The sequence below is a fragment of the Eleutherodactylus coqui genome, chromosome 7 (genome assembly GCF_035609145.1).
Source record: "Eleutherodactylus coqui strain aEleCoq1 chromosome 7, aEleCoq1.hap1, whole genome shotgun sequence".
Taxonomy (NCBI): Eukaryota; Metazoa; Chordata; class Amphibia; order Anura; family Eleutherodactylidae; genus Eleutherodactylus; species Eleutherodactylus coqui.
In genome coordinates, this window is record NC_089843.1 from 97,160,318 (window position 1) to 97,182,907 (window position 22,590).

The 22,590-nt window shown below is 41.5% G+C and overlaps 1 protein-coding gene across 6 annotated transcripts in view; it reads left to right on the forward strand.

The window, feature by feature from the left end:
- Positions 1 to 22,590, forward strand: part of FAT1 (FAT atypical cadherin 1) — a 235,408-nt gene that overhangs the window by 38,699 nt on the left and 174,119 nt on the right. For 5 of the 6 annotated variants that reach the window (XM_066573418.1, XM_066573422.1, XM_066573423.1 and 2 more), the window contains exon 1: positions 5,561 to 5,804. The exons of the other annotated variant lie outside the window; for it this stretch is intronic. The gene's annotated coding sequence lies outside the window, so the exon portion shown is untranslated. Of the gene's footprint in view, positions 1 to 5,560; positions 5,805 to 22,590 lie in introns of those variants that run through there. 6 annotated transcript variants of the gene reach the window in all.

Here is a 22,590-nt window from a genome sequence, read left to right on the forward strand (position 1 = left end):
AAACCTGTATACAATATACTTTCAGCACGCCTGTCCTTTGTAACAGAAGCATATGTGAGTGTTTGCATATATTTTAGATAAGTCAGTGGAAATTGACTATCTAACCTCTACCAAGACCTTGTGGAGATAGATGTGGGATTCAATCTAGTGTTTGTTGAAAGCAATTAAGAAGATACCAACTGGAATATTTGTCCTTTCTGTTCTATGCCGGACGTTTTTTGTGTTTATGCCCATTCTTTACCTAGACAGATTTCTTTTCTGAATTGCATATTGCATTACTAGACATTTGTATTGAGTGCAGTAGAATGGCATGAAGAACGTGAAGCGAGGAAGCAGAATGGCCTCAGCCAACTGCAAATCTAATAACACTAATGAATATTTGTATGTTTGTGCAGCGGTTTTCCTAGAATGAAGGTATATTAGACATTTTTTTAGAAGGTCATGACGCAGTGACGGATCCAGTGTATGACTAATACTACCGCCACTTGATGGACCTCATTGACTCATAATAAGGTTTGTTGGGTTTTGTCAAGGATTTTGTCATTTTGACAGGACGTATTACACTGCATGTAGGGCTATTCTACATGACAATCCTGACGGAATTTGCAACAATTCTCCAACGCAAATGCAAACATAGATGTTTTTTTTTGTTTTTTTTTAAGTACTGATATATGGTAGAACTATATGGTAGAACTCTTGGGTGTATAAGCACCTGAAATCCATCTCAGCAATAGGAGGAGCGATAGTCTGTCAGAGAATGGAGGCCCTTTTACATGCAAAGATAATCTTTCAAATGACTGAAAGGTTGAAAGATTTAGCTATCTATTTGCATAAAGTGTTAATGGCCACTTTAGGGAGAGCACCCAGAAAGTGTATGGAGATGTCTAGGAGGTGAGTGTGTCAGGAGAGGCATTGTCTCTCCCCAAGGAGAGCCCCTGCTTACTTTGAAAGTAGCATGGCCTGTATGCAAATCATCTGCCTCGAATCAAAGAGGTAGTACCATGAACCCTCCGACTCAGCATAGCATTGCCATAACCTCACCTCTCCTCACGCTCTCTGCCTCTCCTTCTTTATGTATGTCAGTGCTTAGTCAGGACTAAGGGCGCAGTGCAGCGTCATAAACACGTCAACAGAGCTTTTTTTGTGCTGAGGTTGTAATTCAAATGTTTTTTTTTTTAAACTGAGAAAAATAAGCAAGTTTTGGCTTTTAATTTTTAAAGCCTGGGTTGAGCCAGCTTGTCCTAAAATGTACTTGACTTTCATGCCTTCTCTAAGCAAGCACATACTCTACATCCGGATGCCTTGATTTGGGTGGTGAGCTGAATTTTTTTTTATATATAGAGTATTGAGATCTCCCAAAGGTGCTGTGTACCCCCCTGGCCGCATCTCCCTGGCACATGTGTAATGAAGCAAGCTGGATCAATCACCTTGGCTTCACCAGTGCACTGCACATGCGCCAGAAGATGCAGCTGGAGGGCCCTTTGCAAGTTTTCAGCACTACCTTCGCTGATCTGCATACACAGGTGAGGCGGTGAGCGAGTTATGGCAGTGACGTGCTGAGTCGAAAGGCTCATGGTGCCGCCTCGTTGACTCGAGGCAGATGATTTGAATACTAGGCAAACTACTTTCAAAGTATGAATTTCTGCAAATGGTTAAAGCATGTGTGCTCCACTTGTGTCTTACTGCTTAACACTATGGTGACAGATTAAAGCCGGCTGCACACGGTCAGATTTGGATTGCGGGATCTGCAATTGTCACCCTCGCGGATGATCTGCGGCATTCATTAGAAAGAATAGAGCATTTTCACACGAGCGGACAGCTCATGGAAAAAAATATCGCAGCATGCTCTACTTTTGTGCAGATTCCGCATGGACGGCATCCATTGAAGTCAATGGAAGCCGTCCGACCTGTGGCCCTTCCGCAATTGATATTGTGGAAAGGTCGCAGATTCCACATCATCGGCTAGTGATGGTGCTGGAAAAGCAGGGATTTAACCCTTTCCAATCCAATTTGTATCTTGGTTTTCCTAGGGGGCTTACTCTTTTTCTGCTGTTATACAATGGCGCTATATGCTGGCTAAAGCCAGTACTGCATGAGGTGACACATTGGATAGACTCCGACAGCAGAGAGGCTGGTAGTATACAGTAAGAGAACCCCGATGGATGTCTTCCAACATCGGAGCTGTACAGCCTTAAATCATAATGTCTTCACAGGTCAGACAGTGGATTGGAAAGGGTTAAAAAAAATCTGTACTGTGCATGTCCAACGGCGAGCCATCTGGACCATCCGTATACAAATTAAATACAGGTACACACACATGCTGGCCAGGCACAGGATCGTATTCCGCTGCGGACTCTGACCCATTCCTGTGAAGGCGGCCTTAAAAGGATTTTTCAGGTGACAGGTTCCCTTAAGATCAAATGTCTGAAGGTTCCAGCTCCTCACAGGCTTTAATGTAAAGCAATTAAGTGTCATGGAGAAGAGGAGCAATAAATATTCTTAGATTGATAGTGTCGGCTGCAATGTCAAGTGTCTCTTATATGGTCCAGACTCAGCAGCCAAGTAACAGTGATATACTGTAGTTCTTAGCTTGGTGTTCATTGTCTGTCATTAGTTATAACCCCGGTACCAACTTTCAGTGATGCTATAAAATTCCGAGTGATATTGGGGTACAATAATATTTTGCCATTGCCAACAACTGGGGAGCCACATACTAGAAGCTTAAATGGTCACTGAGTTGTGCTTATGCGAGAACGAATGTGATACCTGGAAAAAGTGCAATTTATTTTATTTGCCTAAAATTATGTTTTTGAGCTCAAAAAGCAATCTAAAGTGCTGTTGACTAGGGTTTCCCTTGCTTCTAATTTGCTCTCCACTGCCTGTTGTCAAGTAAAGTCTTCCTCTAGTGACAGAGATAACAAGACAGAGATTGGAAAGTGGAGGAGGGTGATGACTCATGCTGCCCATAAAAGTCTATGGAGAGGAGAAAGGAGGAGGAGACAGACTCATACAGAGGCTGCTGCAGCTAACTTTTAAGGGATTTAAATCTCACCCACATTGGTCAGTACTGCTGTATAGTTTCCCCATGATGCTTTTCATAGTTACAATCTGCTACAGAGAGATAGAAGAAAAGATATTCTGCTTTTCCCTGTTCAGTAGAGCCATCTTGAGCAGTTATAGCATCTAGTTTCCAGCTACCAACTCAGGGAGAACTGAAAATTAGAGAAGAAGTCTGTAGAAAGGGCAAGCAGGTAGTAAATGCAAGATGCAAGTCATATAATGAGCAGAAATACTGTTATTCCTCATGTACATTGAGTAGTTTATCCTGAAACACCACCTATAATGTTAGATAAGCTTTCAGAGTCACATATGGGTATGCAACCAAGCCACTAGTTGAGGACCACTGTCATACAGTGATACCCTGTTACACTCTATACTTACTAAAGGCCTATTTAGATGGCACGAATGTCAGGCAAACGATGCCCAGCACTCGTCCCCGCATACATTTGCTCCCATGCTGCACGGGAGCTAGTATTGCTGGCTTGCTGACAGCAGCGATACTAGCGATACAGTGACCCAGTGATACTAGCTCCTGTGCAGCAGCACGAGAGCGAGTACATGCGGAGACGAGTGTTGGGCACCGTTTGCCTGACATTCGTCCCCTCTAAATGGGCCTTAACAAATGACTCAGATACTAACTTATAGAATTTTTTAATGGCAACAGATGCGCGAATGCTTTTTACTTGCTTCATTATTGTATACAGTGGTCCACAGTGATTATATCGACTTACTCCCATTCAAGTCGTAATTAAAAAGTTGTCTAGTTGTAAACTATAGATGGCCTATTCTGAGGATAGACCATCAATAGTAGATCAAGGGTGGTTTGTCACACAATACCCACCACCAATCAGTTAGCTGTTTGTTGGGTTAGTGTGCTTGCACACAAAACTGATTTCTACAGGAAGCACCTATAGCTCTGTTCTCATTGCAGTGGCCAGGCTTAGTATTACAGATAAAGTTCCACTTGAAGTGAATGGCAGCTTGGCTTGCATTACCATAACTGCCCACTGCAGTGAAACAGAGCAGTCTGCTTCCTGCAGAAATCAGCTCAGTGTACAAGTGCAACAGCTCAGTAAAAAGCTGATCTGCCGGGTCCCTGAGTGGCAGAACCCATCCAATCTACTATTGATGGCCTATCCTGGGGATATGGGCGGCTGCACACAGCTGGATTTGAATTGTGAAATTCGCGATCGTCACCTGCGTGGATGATTCCCACTATTCTGCACACATTAAAAGTACAAAACATTCGCATGTCGCTCACATGAGCGGATAGCGATTGTGATTTCTGTGAGTGGATTTAATATTCAGCATGTTCTATTTTTTTGCGGAATTCGCACGGACAGCTGCAATATACTTATCTACAAAAATTAGCATAAAACAGAGATTCTAGACACAACCTTTTTCACGTTGAGGATACTGATTGAGAACAAAATTGAACATTTGAAACCATGCTGGTATTTGTGAGAGACTAAGGGCGTCTTCACGCGAGTGCAAGCGCAAATATGATTGCGATAGCATGACGTTTTTGCGTTGTGAACATAGTGCTACTGTGCTCAAATCTGCGCATTTTACTTTTTGAGCTGTTTGGGACCATTCAAATCGGATGAGTTCAATTTCCAGCAAAATTGTGCAGCGTATTGCCTATGGGGGCTTTGATGCGCAAATACACACTTAAATAGAGCATGCTGCGCTGCGTGTAAAAATGAAAAAAGAAAACGAACCCATTGAGAACCTTGGGTTTTATGCTCTGTGTATTGCGCGTACAGATTTTACATGCGTGAATGTGTGAAGCAATAAGGGTGGCTTCACACGAGTGCAATTCAGTGCATGTCGTCTGCATGACACAGTCTCGGGGTGTGCAGCAAGTGCGTAATGACGTTGTGTACTTGCTGCGTCCCGCCAATCACCATGTACTATCTTGGTGTGTATGCATGTGTAATACATGCCAAGATAGAACATGCTGCGATCTTTATTGTGCGCATATTTCGCCCAATATGAGTGAGCGGCAACATGAGAGCCCATGGCAGATTGATACAGAATATTCTGCACGCAAAACCCACACGCGTAATGCACTGTGACCATATGCTCGTGTGACGGAGCCCTTAATTTGTGGGAAATATTCTCTTTTTATTACAAGAAAGAATAGGAGTGAAACAAAAATCTATTTTTTGTTTGTATAAAAATGACTATTTAGTAAATACACAAAGGTGTGTTATTTCCTAGTAATGTATCAGACTGCTGGAATAATGCACTTATCCTATGACTTATCCCCTATAAGAAGGAGCTGGTTCACGTGACATTTGTGTAGATAGAAGTTTAGCAGCACTTCCAGCATTGCAGAATGCTTGCACCTTTAACTCCCTCCTGAATTTTTCAGTTTATCCTAAGTCCACAAAAGTGAGGGCAGGGGGGAGGAGGAGGATGTGATGTCAGCCTTGTCCCAGCGCAGAAGAGGCAGGCACAGGGAGCACCGCACTCCCTCCACAACTTCAATCACTTGTGCTCTGCTGGGACATGTCCTGAATATCTGGAGGTTCCTCTTCCCCACCATTGTTTCTACAAAGGAGTCCCCCCTAGTACAGAGCATGTAGAGGGGGCCATGATCCAGGACTGTGGATTGTTGTAGGACATGTTGCTTCACTTGCCTGTGGATATGTTGAGAAAGAAAAGGAAGAGGTGAAAGTCCTCATGGAGTTCTGCATTCTGGCTCCCACTAAAGGAGATAGGAGCTAACTAGTAGTGTGGTAAGTACTCAGCTAGTATACTGCGTCCAGGTACTGTGATTCATGCGGCATTTCTGCATTAACGATCTGTTTTTCATGGGCAACGGTTCAGCAGAAGTTGCGTTGTAACTTCTGTATTGTTCCCACAAGGCTGCACAGAGACTGACGGTTAATAATTAAGATATATTCCCCTTCTCCTACAGGCGAGAATTCAGCAGGAAAACTGTAAGCGATCATTCATAATGTGCCAGTTCACTGCACCATATAAGGAACTAGAGGCTTGTCTTTGTCTTAACATTTTCTGGATATCATGCTCTGTAATTAGAAAGATGTTGTGATTAAACTTTAAGTCGACCGTACACAGAACAACTTTTCGCCTAATCCTGGTGATAACAAGAAGGCAGAGCGGTAAAACGACACTTGATACAAAACCGAATGGATACAATGTATCAAAATTCTTCTCACCATTAGCAGAATTTATAATGGATGGTTAGTCAGGAGTATGACACGTGTCTGATAGTCTGACGAATCATGAACATCGAGTATACCGGTTACTGATATTTAGTATATGATCAGTGTCAGATTGTTTATAACTAATGTAATTAATGGCACAAATGATCACATTTATAGACATTTTACAGTGAATGAGTCAGTAACATTGTTATTAGTGTGTTTGCTTACATATTATATATATATATATATATATATACACAGTACTGTGCAAAAGTTTTAGGCAAGTGTGGAAAACATCAATATTTGGTGTGACCACCCTTTGCCTTCAAAACAGCATTAATTCTTCTACTTACACTTGCACACAGTTTTTGAAGGAATTCCACAGGGTGTTTTCAAACGTCTTGGAAAACTAACCACAGATCTTCTTCTGTCTCTTCATGTAATCCCAGACAGACTCGATAACGTTGCAATCAGGGCTCTGTGGGGGCCATATCCTCACTTCCAGGAGCCCCTGTTCTTTACACTGAAGATAGTTGTTAATGACATTGGCTGGATGTTTGGGGTGGTTGTCCTGCTGCAGAATAAATTTGGAGCCAATCAGATGCCTTCCATTTTTGAAAAAATTCTTAGGGTAGTTTCACATCTGCACTCGGGTTCCACATTGCTGCTCCATTGGATCCCCATGGCCAAAGGCTCCATCTCAGGACGGAACCAATCGGCTCCGAATGGACTCCATTGAATGTAATGGGGTCCGTTTGGTTTCGGCTCAGCTGCCCGGCTTTTGGATGGAAGAAAAAGCATTGCATGGAGCCTTTCTTCTTCCGGTATTTTGAGTCAGATCTGCGGTGGATCCTCCAACTGGCGCTTCCAACACAGATGTGAAACCAGCCTTGCTTTGCAACATTTTTTCCACGCCTGCCTAAAACTTTTGCACAGTGCTGCATCTTCCAAGTGGATGCATTTCCATCTCATTTACAGTAAACAAATATGAATAATTATCAATTGCATTAGACCAGTAATTTCCCTACATGAATGGGATTTAGACATGTTGTGTATATGCAGGGCAGTAAGGTCCTGGAAATTGGTGTAACCATCACAGCATCATCATCTTTAATTACTCATTAAACAAGACAATAAGTTATGATTTCTTGCACTTCCATCACCTATAACAAAGCATTAACAACCAGTATATTCAATCCAATGTGAAATACATATGCCAACTGCGACTGATAAAAAAATAGTTAGAATTCACATCAGACGAACTATTTACTTGTGGTTTCACAGAGACGGCTATTATTCATAAGTATGCACTAAAAGTTAAGGTCTTTGGAAACTTTTGCAATATCACACATGACTATGAAGATTGCTGTGATACAGTCAAATGAGACATGTTCTGTGTTGAACAGGAAAGTTATTTTCTGTAAGCCTCTCCCGTGTAACCCTCATAGGAGCAATGATTCAGACACAAACATATATCCTCTATCACAACCTGCCAGACTCATGCTCTCCAGGGAAGCTCCACCAAATTTCTTTCATTCCCTGCAAAGTGGTGAGCTTTGAATCATTTGTTATTAGGAGGCGATGGGTGAGATGCAGTATCTGTAGGCGAGCAGGTGACATGGTGAAGGAATAGCTTCTGCCTGCAGTAATCACAGTGGTGCACATCCTCTAGAAGCCTCCAATAACTGACTGATACCTGACAGCCCATTTAGCTGCCCTTGGGTTGCTCACTGACCCCCCACATATGTGACCTTGCTGGAAGGAATGTAGCAGCAGTAGGCTGACAAATACTGCAAAGTCTCAGAGCAGAGAATTTGTCCTTCTCTTCCCTGATTTATGAGACAGTAATGTTGAGGTTAGTGCTGATTTTGCTGCAGGGTGCATGACACTCTTATATGCGCCTGTCTGTGGATTGTCTCTTTTACAACCTGTCCTCACCTGTGTGTACAGTGTCTGCTCCCGGAATTATTGGGGTCTTCTGGCAGGGAGTATCTCCCCTCCACAGAGCCTAAGCTTTTAAGCAGAACAACATGTAACCCATAATATACTGATTGTCTTCCTGGAATCAATGTTGCCTTGTTAAGCTGTAGTGACACGAGCGAGTGCGATGTAGGTTGGAGAAAATCGGACCTCCATTGCACTCTATTTAACTGTGATTTTTCTGCAATTGCGATGCATTTTAGCATGAAAAACGCATCTCAATTGCATCTATGTACATGCGTTTGAAAAAAATTGCATGTGCCGTCGATAGTTTATATGGCAAAAATTGCACTCGCATCACACTCGTGTGCAAGTCGCATGGCATGTGAGTCTGATTGATGCGATTTTATTTTTTCTTTTCACACTCCCATTTGAAATAATGGGTGATTCTTGAACACAAATCGCTCCAAAAGAGGACACGCTACGATTTTCTCTAACTCGGACCATTGATCCAAGAGCAAAATCGCTTACGTGAATATAAACAGATATAAATAGTTTTTTTTTCATGTGCAAGTTCCATCTACATTGCAATCGGACTGAACTCGCACTTGAAAATCGCCCATGTGAGGTGCACAAAGCTTTCACGGAAATAGAATCCATTATTTGGAATGGATGTATTTGAATGTGCGATTTGTCTCTCGTAGCGCTGCTGCATGATAGACGAATCGCAGCATGTCCTGTTTTGTGGGCGATGTCGTCCATTATTTTCTATAGGACTATAAAATTGCATCACGCTCACGTATTAATGCAATGCAAATTATTTTTTCACATGTATGAAAATCGCATGTGCGGTAATGCAATGCGTTATTCCCGCAAAACGCATTGCAATCGCAGGGGGAAAAAAAAATCGTATATGTAGAAGCGCGATATTCGTCTATGAGTTTCTCGGACCGATATCGCACTCGGCTGTGTAAATACAGCCTTATTGATGCACAATTTTTTTTTCCTACGTGGAACACAAAGAGCGGCCTGGTTCTAGAAGAGTTAAACACAGGAAGACAGCATAAGTTTTTCTTTATCCATTTCGGGGTGGAAGTAGCAAGTCCTGGCAGCGACTGTGATATAGGATTCTAGGCGTATGCTTTTGTATTCACAGAGGGCTATAATCTTCCAGCAGCCACATGGCTCCTGCAGCTTTTACACAGAGTGCACTTTAGTTTACGGTGCCAAGAAAAAATAGTTCCTAGCCTGGGCCTCAGCGCATGGAGTGTGATGTGGCTGTCCATGAGTTATGGGGGAGGGGTGGAGCAAAGAAAGAAAGTTAGGAAGAGGAATCCAAGACCACCATGCTGGACCTGCAGGCCATAGAACCTTTAAAAAGTTGGCCAGTGATCCCAGAAAGGGTTGGGCTGCTAGCTGGCGTGCAGGGGTTGACCACAAAGCTAACACTCTACATGTCACAAAGTGGAGAAGGTTTGTCCCAGACACAATAATGTGTCATTGTGTACTTTTCTGGGATTGCCTGGAGGGAGAGGAAAAGTGGAATTAAACATACATGCCTCCAGTGACATGAAAACTGATGCCCTGAGATAGAGCATGGTGGATAAGGGGTGTTTGCTGGGGTGCAGACAGATTTGTTGGCCAGAGCCGCAGGTCTGTGTGGTGGGGGTTACTGCTGGCTCTGATCCCAGTGAATGGGGGCAGGGATAGGAGCTGGGAAAGAACGGGAGGCTCTCTTTAGGGTGGAGAGAGGGAGAAATGAAAACTTTTATTACCTCTGCATGGCTCTAACAATGCAGGACTGCAGTGTTACCCGATCTGCTTGCACTATATAGGGCACAATGGAAAGTCTTAATTGCAACATTAACCTATTCTTTGCTGGGGGTATGCAAACTAGAAACAAAGGGGCAGTCTCAGCACCGTGCAACAGTTTGAACAGCGAGATTATGGGATAATGGACGCTGGAAGATTTTGAACAATAACTTGGTGCTATGGTGAACTGTTGTAGAACTACAAGTCCCATCACCTATTATCTAAATCTGACCACAGACCGGATGATTTTTGTTGCATACCTCCCAAGCGTCCCTCTTTTGGACCCAAGTCCCTTTGTCCCTATTTGGCCCTTAACTGTCCCTTTTTTGAGCGTGAAATAGATTTGCATTAATAAACGTATCATAAACTATCTGTGTGCTTCCTAACTGTATCTAAGACGCCAATTTGCATATTATTCCATCATGTGGTGCAATTTAGATTGTAAAAAGCCGTATTCCAATGATTCTTGTGCTAATTTTTAAATTAAAAGCACTCAAGTGTATAAATATGGGTGGAAAATAGATCTATCACACAATGACCGTAAGTGTCCCGCTTTGATCAACCATAACGTTGGGAGGCAAGATAGAAAGCAGATCTGTTATTTATCAGGAAAGACTTAATTTGTAAAGCCTGGAGGAGAGAAGGGAGAGGGGGACATGATCGAAACTTTTAGATAGATATGTAAGGATATCAATAAGGTTCAGGGAAGAAGTGCATTTACTAGGAAGCTAAACACAAGAACGAGGGGGCACAATCCGGGATTAGTTGGGGAAAATCAGAAGCAATGTTAGGAAATGTTATTTCACTAAAAGAGTAGTAGATACTCAGAACATACTTCCAGCAGATTGGAAAATCAACAACAAATGAATTCAAGCTGCCTGGAATAAGCATAGATGTATGCTAAGAGAAAAGGGAAGAAATAATATAAGGGCGACTAAATGGACCATCAATTGCCATCAATTTTCCATGTTTATTGAGAGTCGTTATTGACAACTACTCAAATTGTCCTATACACATCACAATTACATGGCTGCCATTAACAACGTGTAAAAAAAAAAGTAAGACATGCCCAATAAACATTTATTAGTGATTTTGAGGAGTTAAGGCCTCAAGCATCGATGCATAGTATGGCTACATAAAGCCTCTGAATTGTAAGGAGCCATGATATCGCATCTATAAGCTTCCTTAGGTCTCTACCGTTTTTCCCTAAGCCTTCAATATAAAAAGCAAATGACAGTAGGTTTCATCAAGTGTGATACTTTGAAGGTATTTTCTCCGAGATGGCACTGATCACACTGCAGCACAAAGAGTGCCTATAGCTTTGTAGTACAGACACAGGGACTCTAAAGGTGGCCATTCACATTAGGGCACTTTCTTCATAGGGCAACTGTTGGGAGTTTAAGAGACGGACAGCCATCCCAGTGATTATGGTTCTTGTGCTTTTATACACGAGCGATAATCGATCACTGAATGCAGGCATAGTGGGCTGGAGATCTCTTCCACCCGCCCCCATTCAGAGTAAACAGGCAGCCATTCATAGATGAACAACTGCCTGTTTACACAGGCCAACAGTCGCTTGGTTTTTAGGAGAGTTGATTCACTTGCTCTGTTCAGACCTGTATTTACACGGGACAACAGTCTTCTGTAATTGCTCTTTTAAGTGATCACTCGGATGTCTATTGGCTCATGTAAAAGTAACCTTAAAGTACCTTTATACAGCGTGATTATTGCCCGAATTATAGCTGGAAACTGCAAATTTGGGAGATAATCACCCCATGTACCTGTGACTGCCAACATGGCGCTGAGTGAGAAATTGCTCAATTGTTAAAGTCACTTGGTTTTTAGCAGAACTTAAAACCAAGTGACTGTCGGGCCGTGTAAACAGGCAGTTGTTCATCTATAACCGACTGCCTCTTTACTGTGAATGGAGGCAGGTGGGCCAGAACGATCTCCTGCCACTCTGCCTCCATTCACAGAATGACCACCGCTCCTGCGTAAAGCTTATGTACCCTCAGTCCCCGGAGGTCTCCTGTTGTTTGACTGTGCCGACTGTCTGCTACCAGCGGGGAGGGAAGGTGCTTGTGTGCTGCAATTGATGCCGATGCTCTGTTTGCCATTGTCTATGCGGCTGGGAGCGCACATGTGAATAGGCTGGGGAGTACTGCAGTCACACCTGGGGACTGTGACAGCGGGTGGCCGGGAGCGCACATGTGAGTAGCCCTGCGGCGATGGAGGGAGCTGTGCACCAGCAGCGCAACACACGGTTGAGACACGGCGGTGGATGGAGGTGTGAGGCGGAAGCACAGCAGCAGCAGACACCTGGTAGGGCAGCACTGGGGAGTGTGACAGCTCGGCCAGCAGCGCACATGTCATTACGCCTGGAAGCAGTGCAGTTACTGTGGAGACGCGAGTTCCGAAATTGTCAGTCAGGACCAGACCAGGAGCCAATCAGAAGCTTGGGGTGTTACAAGGAGCATCAACTGCAGCTAAGAACGGTCAGCCCCAAGCTTCCGGTGGAGACAAGATACAACAGTACCGAAACTAATAAAGCCATTCATGCTCCTCTGGGTAATATGCAAATAAGGGAGATGGAACAATACTTCTGCAGCGCCAGGAAGGCAGCATTTCTCCAAGTCAATGTTAGACTCTTTATACAAGCCTTGTAACAGTGACTGGGCTTTCATTTCACAGTCATTGTTACAAGGCTTGTAGCACGTATTGTTGAGGAACCTGCTGTCTCTGCATTATTTTTCAACTATTTTCTAGTTTGAAAAGTGTCAGAAATCATTCAGAAAAGACCCGCACTTAGTGACTCAAAAGCTCCACCCACCTCCACCCACTTCTTTTGTGCATTCAAAAGTGTCAGAAAAAGTGTTGTAGAGGGTTCACATACTTTTTAGTAATATACTTTATGCCAAATAACTGAAGTGAACACATCAATAAATCTGCCCTTAAGTTTGTCAAGTGTTATAAGTGCGTTATATTCACCCTTCTTTATGTTCCTTTTGCTATTTTCGGCTATTGCTCTCTAGGTTATCAGCTCTGTAATTATTGCATTGTGATTCATTCTTCCTATCTCGCTTGTCTAAACATGGGTGTGCAACCTCCTGCTGGAAGAGCTCATAGTTCATGTGTTGAGTTGCATAGTTTCTGTGAGTAAACAAATAATTGATAGCGCACCTTAGGCTCTGCTGTGTCGGGCCTATTGATCTGTTTATTACTAACGCAAAACTTTTTCCTCTTATCTTTTATTTGGTTGCTGTAGAAATAAGTTTGATGAGAAAAACAGACTCCAGGTGGAAAAATAGAATTTATTCTTATAGTAAATGAAAAGGAGTATGAAGCAGGCCTCTTATGCTGCTAAAAATGCTGTAGGGGTTATCGGGATTTTCAAAAAGTAACCTAGCGGCACCAATTGCAAAAGAAATAAAAAAATTATCATAACTTACCAGTTAAAATCCCCCATGACTCCAGCCCTGACGCCCCATGGTCCACGCTGGTCTTTGTTTATTTATCCTGCAGCAAGGATGTCACCTACATCCACATGACCGCTGCGGATAATCACTAGCTTCAAGGGTCTCGGACTGTACAAACTAACATTAGCTAAAAAAAACTAGTTAAAATTACCATAGTGAAAAGGTTAAAATAGAAAGATTATTTTCTGCTACCTTTTAGGTGACATATTTTAGGCCAATATTTTGGAGTAAAAAATTAGTCCATGTTATTACGGTAATATCTGCCACATTTTACAAATTGACAAAGCAATGACTATAATCTAAATATATGACCCAATGTGGTGATTTGAGTTGCAAATCAATGTTTTCTGGTCGAAAAACTATAATAAATGCAAAGAATACAAAAAGTGACAAATCCGGCAAAATATAAGAAGTGCAAACGGGTTACTAAATCTGCCCCAATGAATTTATCATAAAGCCATCCCATTTGTAGCAGATGTTTGGGTAGATGTCACATGGCTAAAAGCCCATTTACATTGGACGAGTGTCAGGCAAACGATGCCCGACACTTGTCCCTGTATCCCCGCGCTCCTGCACGAGAGCTCATAGTGCAGTTTAAGCAGCCGCCGTTCCATAGTGAACGCACCTGTGTTATGTGCAGGGAGAGGAGCAGGGGAATGAGAGGAGAGAAATCTCCTGCACTGCCCTACCCCCTGCTGGCTGCTCCTGGTGCTAGCTCCACAGGGAACGCGGGGATACAGAGACGAGTGTCCGGCATCGTTTGCCCGACACTTGTCCAATGTAAATGGGTCTTAAGGCAATCAGTGCAGATGTAGAAAAGTTTAATTTGACTCCAATAACGGTTTGCAACAAATTATCTTATCTTAAGCCATTCAAAAGCTATCCTTCTTTTATCTTAACACAGCAAAACTCATTCTAAAGCAACTGAGAGGGTTAACTGTGGCACAGGAAGTTATGATAATGTATTAAAAAGTCAAGTTAACTTTGCTACATCTGTATGTTTCTTCATCAATTTTTGCCATTGAAGCAACAGTTTTTCTGCATCACTTCCTTCTCCTCTGCTTCATCACAATGAATGCATATATAGATGATCATTAATGACTTTAAATGCTAGAAATAATATTAATATTGATAATGATAACAATATGGCTACAAAGTATCACAGTCACCAAGTGTTGATTCAGTCACACCAGTTTCTGCACAGGTGGAGTTTATAACCTACTTTTTCATAGACAATCAAACCAAACACACCCTAGCCATTGGCAATTCTGTGGGAAAGCAGATAAGTTATCAACATGCTTTGTATATTGGGGGCGGAAAGCTATAAGTGCCCAAGGGTAACTTATGTGAAATCCAGGGATGGGTTACAGAAAGAGAGAAGACCCTTTATAGTTGTCCACAGCTAACAAATAATTGAGGGGTTTGAAGTAAATCATTATAGTCTGGCTACAAGATTGATCTGACCACTATTGTAAAGATATTTAACCCGCAGTTATTACACCGTATACATTGTTTTGCAAAAGATACTTGTTACATCTGCTGAGGGATGAGTGATGGATGTAATCAGGGTTGATTGTAGACATATAGAAATTTTTCTCTGCAATGATGGGACCAATATACCATATCAGGACTGCATGACAACTCTAACCTAATTGTATCAGACATTGTATCAGACACTGGATGATCAGGCGCTCAAGCGCCCAACAGCTCCGGCCACCTCCTTTCACTGTGAACAGGCAGTCGCTCAAGCATTGAGCGTCTCCTGTTTATGTTGAGGGACAAACTGCTCAGCAGTCCTTCCTTTTCAGCTGGCTGAAACAGAATGACTAGCGACAACTGAGCAACTTCTCGCTCGGCACCGTGTCAGGGGCCATGTGTAGATGACAGAAATTGCTCATTTGAGCCCAAGTAAAGGCACCTTAAATAAACCTACCCTTCAGCTGGTAACAGACTGTGCATTCTGTTTTCCATCAGATTATAAGAAAATTACTAGTTACAAGATTACTAGGAATAGATTTGATAAACCAAAACTGATCTAATGTTTTCTCGATACTCAAGATTCTCTTATTTTTCAAATAAGTTTTGTGTTGAAGGCAGTAAAAATCAAAGGGCTTGTCTAAGATAAGAAAAACATGACTTCTTCTAGAAACAATGCCACACCTATCTATCCATGGGCTGTGTCTGGTATTGCAGTGTAGGTTCACTAAAATCAATGCGGCTGAGCTACAATGTCACATGCAACCCGTGGACAAGTGTGGTTCTGTTTTTGCAGAAAGCTGCCATGTTTTTCTTATCTTAGACAAACCCTTTGAAGTTGTTTTCGGACTTAAATATTAAACTTCTCTTAGGACAGATAGCTCATCGATATATCAGATCGGTGGTGGTCTGACTCTCAGCACTCCCACCAATCAGCTGTCCACAGTACTCAGGCAAGTTTCTTCTTCAGGCCCATGACATCATATTCATCAGTCGTGGGACCTTTCTGCAGTTCAGTCCTATTCAAGTGAATGGGATTGAGCTGCAATACCGGGCACAGCTGCTACGCAATGTACGGCCCTATGTCTGGCATATAATTAGGAGGCCACAGTGCTCAGACCCCTTCAAACAGCTGATATGTCCCGCATATGGGCCCCCCATGCTCTACGCGTATAAAGTCATAATATGGACCACAGTACCTTCCAATATGCTAGAAAACGTTATATATTTAATAGACTTTTACAGTTTATGAATTTCTATCGTTATGTTGACCCAATGCAATTATGGCCTTAATTATAAAAGATTATGCAGGGTTTCTTCTCTCCTTATTTGATGAGCCGAGTGACATTAGTTCTGCGAAGAATAATCCTGGACTGAGTTTAGCAAGTTGTCTTTGTATACTGTTATTATATCTCTTGTCTCTGGCCAGTTGTATATTTTGTGTTATTTGGGTACTACCAGGAAGTGTCTTTTCACCTTTTACTTTAGTGCGATATTTGTCTTCATTTGCTTTTGTGAACTACTTTACTGGTTGTTTGCCAAACATCGCGAATACTTTGCTGCAGGCCAAAGCTTTTGTTGAAAGAGCACAAATCAATACACTTGGTCCTGAAAGGAAGAAGTGGAGCCCGGGTCCGGCTGTTGAAAATGCAATAGGAAATTATTAAAGACTGTACAGGAAACATGGGGCAGGCCTGTATGCTTTACGCGGCACTTGTTTTCTTGGATTGTTTATTTGACTTTACGTTTTTACCTTTCTACAATGGAATCACACATTAATTATGAAAAAGAAGAACCATAAGAAATCAAATAATACACAGAGGACACCATCAGTCGCCAACGTTATGCCTCCGCTCAGAATACAATAGTTTCCATCTGTACAATCGGATTTGTATTCTATTTATTTCCATATATTATATTATAAAGTCACATTAGAATAGTTCATAGTTAACGATATATAGAAACGGACATCAAACAATCGGGAAAGCATCCTTCTTAGAATAAACTTCAACATATCTTTACCCTATAATTGGAAATACCTGCGGTAGAAATCTTGTATATTTCACCAACATTCTGACTAATATTCAATCTTTTATAAGAAACACATGGACATTATTTGCTGAATGTAAATACCAGGATTATAGGAACATGTGGTCTTTAAAAGTTACATAAAATCCAAATTGCACATGTTTACACTATAAGTCTTATATAGGGACAAAGAACACAGTTTATCCTATACCACACCTTGGGACACTAAAAGATTGGGTAAGATAAACCTTTTTTCCCCCTTATATGTAGTGTGAACATGGAAACCATATCTTACTATAACTGCTTTATTTACATTCAGCAGCATCAAAAGTGTAGAAAAACCCATATAGAGCGAAAATATTTTGGCAGTAATCCAATTTTGTATATACGTCGTGGGGAAGGGGGAAATCTGTTAGGTAATGTCACCAAAATGACGGCCATTTTGAATGCTGCCATCTTGGATTCAACTCTTAATTTTTCCAATACATAGATAAATGTGTGATATATCAAACTGATGGAAAATTACACTAGAAAAACAATGGTGTGCCTCATTTTATTATAACTTTATTAGTTTTCATCTTACCAGCGATTTTTCTTCATTCTAGGCAATGTACATGATGGGACTTCTCAAACAGAATGTGTTGCGATAATTTATCAATTCGTAAGAATTCCATTTATACGCCGACAAAATTTGCTGTATGGAGGCATGACTAACCCCACGTTCTTGGCAGCGTACGCTGTAAGTAAAATATCAACTTTATTCCTCCATATTCCAATAAAAAGTGATGGTTTGACCTGGTAACGGTCCTTCTCAAGCTCGAGAAAGACCGTACCAGGTCAAAACGTCGCTTTTTATTGGAATATGGAGGACTAAAGGTTATATTTTACTTACATCATACGCTGCCATGAACTCTTTTCTATTCTTGGATACTCTTTGGATCAGGGCTCAGGTCCTTTTCATGGAGGAGCATTTTCTCCTCACCCTGCTGGGTTATTTCACATATATCTTTTGCTGCTGATAAATCTCTATTTTGGAAGTAACCCCACGTTCTTGAGACACACAACAAGTGCTACATTGTGGACTGTTGTTTAATAAGCGCAGAACAGCGGTTCATCAGTAACGTTTTCTCATCCAGATTTTTATTTATCAGAGACAGAACCTGTTTCTTGGAACTTGAAAAGACGTTTGGCAACCGCACTGTAGGTAATAGGAGGTCTGGTTGGGTGGTGTTGATTGAAATCTGATGCAATGACATGTGCTTTGTTCACCTGACATAAGGACTATCCCAACACGTTCTGCTTAAGATAATACCATCATTTGCATTGCCAGTAATGAAGAACAAATCACTGTTTTAACATGAGAACAAATAAAGTTATGTTAATTTGAATAACACCATTGTTTTCTGGTAAAAGTCTCTGCCATTTTGATATATCACATACCTACCCTCACTTTGGAAAAATCCAAAATAGTAGCATTCAAAATGGCCGTCAAGGGAATTGGACTGAGCTCCCCTAAAAATAGCGATCAATATCAAAGCCCTTTTATGCAATTATTTTTTGCATTAAAGAAAAGTTTATGTATGTTGCATATTACTTCAAGACCATTACCAGAGGAGATGATTATGCAGAACCATTAGATCCTGCAGTATGTATATTAATTATATACCTACTTTGAGCAAGGGTGGAGGAAAGAGGTTGACCTTGTTCTGTGCCAAAAAAAAAAAAGTTAAAGGTCTCATAGTAGATGCATCACTGGCTATACAGTGGAATGAACACCTATTTGAACATCTATTTATAAATGCTATCATTTGGTTATCCCATATTAAGATTCATTCACACAGGTGTATGGGGGTTTCGGTTGCGTGATATGCAGTGTACTTATGCGACTAAAAATCGCATATTCCCTGTGTATTTCGGCCCTTTTGTGGGGTTTTTGTAGGTGTAAAAATGCAGCATATTTATGTACGCAAAAAACTCAGAAGGGACCATTACTTAGATGTGCAAATATGAAGGTTTCCTGTGTATTCACTATATATTTATGCAGGTCCATTGACTTCAATGGCTTATTTCAGTACATAATAGGCATCATAACAGGACGTGTCTGAAAGTACATATCTCAATGTAAATCAATGCCCCGTGTGAATAAGCACATGTGCCACTATGCACTGAATATGTTGCTATTGTGAGTACAGAATTGTGCAAGAATTTGTAAAACTTGGGCTGGCAATACACGCTTGCTCAGCCACCAGTCATCTCGTTCAACACCGCCATACACAAGCATGTCCAGATTGGCTAAGTGTGAATGTGTTCTGCATGTAGAGAAGAGAATAAAACGCTGCCAAACAGCTCTGGCAGCAGCTTATCTGCCCAAGAACTAAATGACCGAGTGGTTGAGTTTTTGCTATCTACCCAATCTTTACTTTCTCCAACATCTGTTGTTGAGGGAGAGTTGGGAGGCTCCTGTGCGTATTAGATGATTGTTGGGTTCAGCCGATATATCTTACGCGTATCGCCCCCTTTGTGCTAAATTCACAAGGGCGAGCGCGAGTTTCTCGCCCAATATCGTGCTTGCCAACGTGTGTGGTTCCCGCAAATGTGAAGCATTTTTCGTTCAAATATGCCTCGCATCACTTCTCTGAACTTGCAATCCTTTGGCATGAGTTTCACGTGCATCAGAGGATCGCAAGTGTTTCTCATTGATTTTAATGGGAAACATCACATCGCATGGTATGCGAATGCCATGCAATGTCTTTCAAGGTCCTATTGGAAACAATGGGCGAGGCATTCCGAGGAATGCCAAAATATAGAACATTCTGCGATGTCAATAAGTCCATTCAAAACAATGGGGTTCATATTCAACTGAGTTTTGTGCGTCTCGCGGGACTCTCGCCTGTGTGAATGTGGCCTCAGAGTTATAGATACTCTGTCTAAACAATTGCATTAATGTATTGTAAGGAAATACCTCATACTGGGACTTAGTTCATACACTTCTCCAAATCCAGTAGTCTCTATGCCTCCCAGCGTTGCATTCTACATAGAGATCTGCCCCAGAGATCTCACACCCTTTCATCCTGTATGTTTCATTGTTTTATTAAACATGTTGTTTCTTGCATTTACTTTTTATCCTAGTAAGAGCTTTTCCTTTAAAGCAACACTACATTGCATTATTATGCTCATGGAGAGCATTCCTAGGAAGTGAACACCGAAGATATATAAATGCAAGATTTATTGTGAAAGTATGAAATCTCCAGTAGTATCAAATCATAAAAGAACAGCAGGGAAGGATTTGACTTCGCTGCAGAAAGCTATTGTATTATTTTGGACCTGTCATTGAGGAAAGCGCTACTCTTGTATAATATACCATATATTATTAAGGAATTGGTGTCAACTCAAACACATTTTCAACAACTTTAGAACTTGTACTAAAAAAAAACTTTAAAAGTTGGTGCTCAGTAAATGCAGACTTTTGATATATGGCAATTAATACAGAAATGCAAAAGCTATACAGGCGAACTATAAAGTAAACAGGCTAAATCATCCATTTGGTGACTAGATTAGAAATGACCAAGGTATCCAATACATTCGTTTATGAGCTGTCTCCATGAAAAACTGTCATCCATTGCAGCTCTTACAGTTGTCACCAAATTTTCCTAAAAAACTCAATGGCAAATCTATCTAATATTGTTATTTTCTTTAGAGACGTTAGTTGCAAATCACAAATTTCATGGCCCAAAGAGCATAATTTTGTCTTTATAGAGGCAAAACGTTCCACAGTTCATTGAATTAATTGTCCTTGTTTATCTAAAAATAAAAACAGGGACAACAGAAAAATTCCAAACCAAACTCTGCATAGTTAGATGGTAACCCAAGACTAGAGATGCAGAGGTAACAATCGTACCTTGGCTATAGTACTTGAGGGTGCCCAAAAGTCTCTCACAAGATACCAGTATAATAAATAGCACATAGTAGATGGGAATCCTATTACAGATTGTCCGTTGATGCCCAGGAGCTTTAAGGGGTTGTCCAGTTGTAAATTATTGATGGCCTATCCTTGGGATTGGCCATCAATAGCAGATGGATGAGGGTTCATCGCTCAGGACACCCATCAATCAGATGGCCAAGCCATTGCACTTTCACACGGATCTGATTTCTGCCAGAAACTAACAGTTTAGTTCTCATGGCAGGCCCACTGAAATCAATTGGAACTTGAACTGTAATACGCAATAAACCCTGCCACTGCAGTTGGTACGGAGCTATCTGCTTCCAGTAGAAATCGGTTCCATGACCAAGTAGAGTGTCCCGACAAAGAGCTGATCTGCAGGGGTCCCAACCCCGCCAATCTGTTATTGATGGCCTATCTTGAGGATAGGCCACCAATAATTATATATGGGCAATCCCTTTAAGTTACACTTCTGTCCAAGACCCCAGTTCTGCAAGACGAAAATTCTATCCACTCAACTGCCATACTGTCCAGTCATTTCTAGTGTGTCCATATTGAATTGCTCTACTTTATCAGTATTCTATTGGTTGTGTGGATCAAAGTCTTGACAGTTACAATTGCATTCAATATCCAATCTTCTCTTTGAGCTTCAGACAGCCTTTCCTTTCTAGTAGCGCTGTATGTCTAACCTTTCCAATGTTGCACTGGTTCCCAAAAGCCTCTGTGGAAGATCAAATCTGATGGCTCATTCTAAAGGAGGGACATACTGTATATAGGTTTTTAATAGCAAACCTTCTCCTCAGCCTAAAACAATGGCATAACATTGACCTTTAGTTAATGAATGAAGATGCACAGTTCTATCTCTTCCTCTCAGAAGAGAAAGTCTCATAGATTTTCTAATATTCTCCAGGGTGCTGGCAGAAAGTACAAAGCATACATAGTGAATTGGTCAATAAGCCGTTAACCATTGTTAAATGTGACAAGTAGGTAGACTGATTTAAGACTACAATTGACACTGAAATAGGTAGGTGTATGTACATTGTGAATCATTTCCCCAGAGGTCCTATTCATTTTTTCGCTCTTCTCTAAACAATTGAAGCATTTGTCTTGACAAGGTGCTCCGATTTATCCCTGTAGTAAAGTTTTACTGGCCTTTTTCTATTCATTTCATTCTTGTATACCACTTTGCATTCTCATTTAGACAGATGACATAAAGATCTAAGACGAAATACTCCTCAACTGGCCTCACTGAAGACATGCAAAGAATCTGTAAGGTGCCTCGTTGACATAAAATATTGCCCTGGGTGCTGTGCTGCTTAAAATCTTATAGATTATCAAATTCAGTGTGAGGATAAAACAGATATTGGATCGTCTACATGACAGCAAAGTGGGAAATGAGAAAGTGACATGAAATCCTGGCATTGCTATAATTAGTTAAAGAGACAGAATAGTGCAGGATATGTTTTCTACTTAATTATTAAAGGGGCTTTCCATGGAAATACTACTGATGACCTATCATCAGGATACGCCATCATCAGTTGATCGGCTAAGGTCCATCTCTCGGGACCCTGACCGATCAGCTGAGTGGGTGCATGCTGTCAGCGCTGCAAGAACACAGAGGTCGGCGCGGAAGCCTCCAGGCCGACCTCCGTGTAGTGGCCGATGCTTGGAACTGCATCATGGCTCTCATTGAAATCAGTGG